The 6,779-nt window shown below is 42.0% G+C and overlaps 1 pseudogene; it reads left to right on the top strand.

Annotated features, from left to right (window-relative positions):
• Positions 1 to 2,899: 2,899 nt before the first annotated feature.
• Positions 2,900 to 6,779, top strand: part of LOC123040286 (xaa-Pro dipeptidase-like) — a 12,116-nt pseudogene continuing 8,236 nt past the window's right edge.

Genomic DNA, 6,779 nt, shown 5'->3' on the forward strand with positions numbered 1-6,779 from the left:
TAAGCAATGCTCGGCTTATTGTTCTAGCTTAGCACTTTGCTCTGTAAATGGCTAGTAGTGTGTAGTGTTAGATTAAGTTGCTCTCAATCCTATTGTTCATAGTATTGATGGTATTTTCAGTTTGTAGTTGTTTGATTTAAGTGCATACTCATCTGTGTAGTTAACTTGTTATATTATAAGGTGACTGAATCTTGTTGTTGAAGAAAAAGATGGTAATTTCACTCAATTTAATTAAATCTTGTTGTTGAAGAAAAAGATGGAACTTTCACTGAGTTTAACTGAATCTAGCTGTTGAGGAAAAAGATGGTAGTTTCATTGAATTTAACTCAATCTTGTTGTTCAAAATGTGAAAAGAAATATGGAACCTTCATTCTGATAGTGGTAGTTTACTATGTAGTGTCTAGTTAACTGCTGCTGAAGTTGTTAAGAAAAAGATATTAGTTTCATTATGTAGTTCTTAGTGCGTAATTATCTGTGTGTTGTCTAATTATCTTCATCTCATGTCCAGTGTGCCAATGTGGTTGGATTAACATGAAGTTAATTTCAATGAGCACTGGATTATTTTTAGTGTGTATGTGTAGTTATTTTAACTTTGTGAGACTATAATTGTTAACTTCCATTATGTATTTAACTTGTTATGGTTCACTGTGTAGTTAACTTGTTATAGTTCATCCCCTCCAAAAAAAACTTGTTATAGTTCACCATGTTGTCAAATGTGACTGAATTTAACTAAATATTAATTGTTCAAGTTCACTTAGCAAGTTAGCATTGCTCATGTCCAGTGTGTGGTTGGATTAACATGAACTAAATTTCAATTAGTGGTGGACTTATTGTAGTGTCAATGTGTAGTTATCTCAGCTTTGTCAGAGTGTAGTTGTCAATTTTCACTATTTCAATGTACTCACAAGAGTCTCTACTCACAAAGGTGTAGTAGTTAACTTTCACTATATGAAATTGTGTTATTTGTAGGTAGGAGGTTTTGATTGTGGAGTGGTTGTTTGGGTTGATGGGCCTTGTCCTGTCATACTAAAAAGATGTCTGACAAAGCTTTGGGAGATGTTTTATGAGCAAAATATGGGTAGGGAGAAGATCAAGTCCATCCTAGAGGAATGAAGTGGAGAGTCTGGGGGTTAAGTATATATTAGGCTCTTATATATGTAACAGATCATGTAAGCTGATAATGTTAGTGATGTATTTGTAGATCTTCTTATCTTAGTTGTAATGCCTAATGCAAACATGGAGGTTAGGTGTTAGACTGCTATCGTATGGTTCACACTACTTTACTAAATTATATATTATGCTACAGTGATATGATGAAAATATCCTTTCTAACTTTAGTTTTAGTCTGTCCGATGATTCCCATTATTTACCTAATGGACTTTTAATCTAGTTTTCTTTTAGTGTTAATAAAACCGACCTACAACTGGAGTGTCAATAAAATCCACCTATCTAATAGCCACTACCTTCACCTAGAGTGTCAATATAAACCACTCCACCACTAACCAATCTGGCCAGAACCCCTCCCCACTTGCCTTAGCCGCCATTTCACACCTAGCTGCGATGGGTCCTAATCTAGGATAAATCACGGATGAAGAAGAGGCACCGGTGGTGAGGGTGCCTAGGCTGGTGGCGCACAGGAGGGCTCAAAGGGCTCCGGCGGCCACTGGCTACACCCTAGAGTATACGAGCCAACTCGCAGACAGCATCGTAGAATTTCGTAGTAAAGCAGAGTATAAGCAGTAAAATTACAGACACGAGAATCCCTCATCTTAGTCTCGGACAGGAAGAGGAGGGTGGGTCGGTGAAGCTTCACAAGCCAGCGAAGCTCACCAACAGTCGAGACCAAACCCAATCCTCGACAGTTCCAACATGAAATACTCATTACGTTTGGTGGGCCTGCTCCGCAGCCTCCGCCTGATCTGTCGACCGAGAAGGTATAGTACACTATTTCTTGTTCGAGACACTATCCTCCACTTTAGTGCATGGGCCAACATCTTTGCTAGATATGTTAGAAAACACAATGGTCAAAATGCCGACAAAACTTGAAGGTTGCTCATCTGATATATGCACATAAACTAGGTTCTTAGTGGGCTTCCTCTTATGTCTAGCCATACCGCTTTTCGTCCTCTCAGACTGGAGGAGCTCTTTTCCAGCAACATAAAACCCACCACAACCCTGGTCACGAGAGGAGCGACCATGACCTCTACCTAATGGGTTGTTCATGAGAGGGGATGATCTCTTAGGTTCCCCATCACCCTCACGGTTTTACCACTCCGGTTCCCCGTCGCCCTGCCATGGTTACTAGTTGACTTGGCATCACCCGAGGGGGTATTACCACTCTGGTTCTTCGGTTCAAAAGACGAGGACGAAGAATTATTGCCTGAGCTGGATCGGCTGGATCTCGTGAATAGGTCCTCCGGAGTACACAGTTTCTTTGCAATGTAGGGTAGGTCTCCATTCTCATCACGCATCCCTGGGTTTGGAAAAAGCATGGAGGCTGATGTCTCTGACCTAAGCTGCCTTCCGGATGCTCAGCTAGCCGGTGCTTTTGGCCAGAACACACACGTACCAGAAGCTAGCTAGACCGAGCAGGCAGGCAGGCAGGCAAGCACATCGGTGGATTGATCCTTACGTGAATGAAGGCTAACACATGCACGTATGAAACTACAAAGCCGCCGGCTTGCTTGATGGACGCCCCGACGCGACGAAACACACGCACACGCCAACTTCACGAGGCCCGTATTCAAGTACAACTCCTGTTCGGTGATTGCTACGTACGTACTAGTCCGTGTCGGACAGGGATTCCGCTACATCGTGGTTAAACCCAACACCCTCCTCATCTATATATTCGGGCTGGGCGCCGCGTCCACCCGTATACATCAAATCAAAATTTGCAAGCAGCCATCTCGATCGCCCACGTCGTACGCACCTGGCCCTGGGTGCAAAACATAGTTTTGAAAATAGGGCGCTAAAGGTCTCATCGGCAGACCTCTTCTATATAGCGGTGCTATAACGCGCTATTAAAAATGTGTGTTCATATGTTTGGACGAAAGACCCTTAACGCACGACATCTTCTAAACGCTATAAGGTGCTATAACGAAGCTATAGCGCGCTATTTAAAAGCATGGTGCAAGACGAGCGACTCCTCCCTTGCTCCGCCCGCACTGTCCATGGAGCTGCACGCCGGCAACCGCGAGAGCCTCGTCAACGCGCTCAAAGCCCATCTCTCCGCCTCCGGCCGCCCTCTCGGCATCGTCCTTCTCAAGGTTCGTTCTAAGCTCGCTCCCCACTGATCTCTCCCTATCCCATTTGGGTTCCTACGTTAATCTGGTACGGCTACTGCTGTCTCAACTCTCAAGGGCGGCGAGGAGCAGACTCTATACTGCACCGACCGTGTCCCGCTCTTCAGGTGAACGACGCGCCTTTCCTTTTGCTGTTTCCCGACTTCCCCTTTGCCGTATGTTTCTTGCATCTGCATGCATGGCATGGCAGATTGAATTGATACGCCCATCATTGGTCATGTCTCCAGGCAGGAGAGCTACTTCGCCTATCTCTTCGGTGTGCGAGAGCCGGGGTTCTACGGTGCAGTCGTAAGTTTTCTTTCTTGAGCTCCACGCACTAGTAGAAAAACACCCATTAGTCCCGGTTCGTAAAGGCCTTTAGTTCTGGTTCATGAACCAGGACTAATGGGTCGTTACTAATTCCTCCAACCATTAGTCCCGGTTCAAACTCGAACCGCGACAGATGTGCCTCCACGTGGCCGGTCCGCCGAGCCCAGTCAGGGGGGCCTTTGGTCCCGGTTGGTGGCTCCAACCGGGACCAAAAGTTCATGTTTTTTTTACAAATGTGGCTGCTTTAGGAGTTTTAGGGGTTATTTTTAGGTTGTTATTAGCTAGCTAATAGAGAGAAGTGTCCTCTCTTATATCTTCGTCCTTGGTTTATCAACGCTGCTACTATGTTCATTTCACCCGCTGATATAACATGCTCATGCATGCGCATCATACATCATCATATATAATAACAAGTCCTATGCATCATCATACAACTTCTACTCGTTATTAATAATAAGTCATACGATCATCATCCTCATAGTCATCGAACCCAACCCTACATAATTGTTCTTAGCACATGATCATCAGTATCAGGTAGTACCTAAACACCCTTAAGGTAAAATAGCATAAACCAATATAGACCCTGACTCTCCATTATGAAGAATGGCGATCATCCCGTCTCCAATTTTTTCCCTTCGCTGAATGTTGCTTCCAAGAAGCTCCTTACGACTGTCCATACATTTTTTCCATTCTTTGATTGTCATGTCTCCACTTCTTTTAAAAACCCGGTATGGACAGTTGAGATTCGTAGGACGGCCTGGTTGTATGTTCAAAACATGAAGGCTACCATGCGTATACATCAGATGAGGCACACAATTATTCGGGATTATCTGTTGAAAAACATAGTAATAACTTCGTAGTTAGCAATGATGTACTAGTTTTAGAAGTGTGCAAAAAGATCACGGATGTCGTAATAGTAAAAAAATCTTACCAGGGTATCTCTATGGTAGTTACCGTAGTTCAACACGTGCACTAGTGGCACGTATTGACCATAATGTTGAGGAGTTTGATTGTAGATATTGTAATTCTCAAGATCAGTACAAAATGCACCAGATGATTTTTCTCCTGATAAGTTAATTCGGAGCCTTCGGTGTAGTAGGTTCTGTCTACCATCTTCCGCACATTCTTTGAAGAATGAAAATAAGCTGTCAATGGAGATAAGTTGTCAACTATTTTAAAATAAACAATATAAATTACTTAATAACTATGTTAAGCTCACATGGGGGATGAATTGGAGGTGTATCCACAAGGACCCAAATCAAATGTCTCTCTTGCTCGATTGTAGGATCACCAAGATCCATGGTGACAAGCATACCCTCATCAAGACCATACATCTTGCAAAGTGCTTCCCAATTTTTGCAACCAAAATGGGTTACACTCTGAGCATTGTACAACTTTACTTGAAAATCCACACCATGATGGGTACTTAGGATAATTTTTTTGGTTTCGAAACTTTCATGGTCTTCAAAACCCATCCTCTCCAAGACATAGCATCTTGCAAAGCATGGGATAAGCTAGTCGAATTGGAAAAGATGAAAAATATTGTCATGATTAAAATAGTTGAAGTCATGAGTAATTACGAAAAAAAAACTATTGTCGTCGGTTGCGTACCGTATGAACATCGAAGGTCTCCTCGAGCTTAATGCTGAAGCGACGATCTTCGTCCAGCTCAATGAACCTATCGCAGATACCTCGGTCGTCGTGGCACCAGTCGCACTCCCCCGGGCGGTTTTCGTCGTCCGAGTATGACATTTCCGGCCTATGTTCATAATTCAAATATTAAACTAGATTATTAATCACGAGTTGACTATCGGTGATGTATGTAGCTCCTCCTTTCATTCCCGAGTGCATTATTACATCAAATCATAAAATAAAGTAGTATTCAAATTAGCATGCATTCAATAATTATAAGCAAAAGTACATCATCTCTTGGTGTTCGTACATCGTCGAATATTATCACTAATATAGCATCACTAATACAACTAGAACTGTAGCGCCCGACGGGTATCGACGCGGGCGGTGGACACCCAAAGATAAGGAACCATCACAGGATCATAGCTCCAGTGAGATCCCTGAAGAACCTGCCAGGTATTGTCGAACCTGCCCTCCAATGCAACCATCTAGCGATGGACATGCTCGTCCTCCTCGCTGACACAGTGACGTACCACCTCTGCGGTGTCCGGAAGTCTCGGCACCATCACTGGCCCACGCGACCGCCACCAAACAAGGATCGGGACAACAATGGGCTGCCTCCTCACCAACCTACGTCCCCCGGAAGGTAGCACCTCCCAATACTAGCCCGGCGGAGCCCAGTCCCGAACATGACCCTGATCAAGCAAGCCTCCATCGCCGAGTCGACGACGACGAGGATGCGGGATAGGCATCACCGACGTCAATGCGGGAACTACTTCTATATATAGTTAAATAAAGTAGTTTTATTAATTGAATCAACTAGCTAGTTCAACTACTAAACACTTACTATAAATAAATAAAGTAGTACTTACCAAAAACAAACTACTTCTATATATAGTAAAATAAAGTAGTTTATTAAATCAACTAGGCTAGTTCAACTATATATGAAGCACTTACTATAAATAAAATAAAGTAGTACTTACTAAAAATAAACTAGTATTTTTCTAACTAATTATATTAAACACTTTCTCTTCTTATTTTTTTCATTTTTCTAAATACGTACTATGAACAAAAAAATCATTAAACTACGCATCCAACAAAAAAATCTATGAACTATAAAAAAATCTAAAAAAATCTAACAAAAATCATAAAAAATCTAACAAAAAAATCTACTAACAGAAAAAAAATCTAACATAATATGAACAAATTAATTACCCAATCTAAATTACACAGTATGAACTACATATTTAAATTACACCACATCTAATCTAACAAATAAATCTATGAACTAACAAAAAAATCTAAAAAAAATCGAACATAATATGAACAAATTAATTACACAATCTAAATTACACAATATGAACTACATATCTAAATTACACCACATCTAATCTAACAAATAAATCTATGAACTAACAAAAAAATCTAAAAAATCTAACAAAAATAAAATAAAGTTGCTCAAGGCCGGCGACGGCGACGACGACGGCGAGGTGCAGCAGGGCGGGCGGCGGCGTCGGGGCGGGGCGGCGACGGCGT

This window comes from Triticum aestivum, chromosome 2B (assembly GCF_018294505.1).
Source record: "Triticum aestivum cultivar Chinese Spring chromosome 2B, IWGSC CS RefSeq v2.1, whole genome shotgun sequence".
Lineage (NCBI taxonomy): Eukaryota > Viridiplantae > Streptophyta > Magnoliopsida > Poales > Poaceae > Triticum > Triticum aestivum.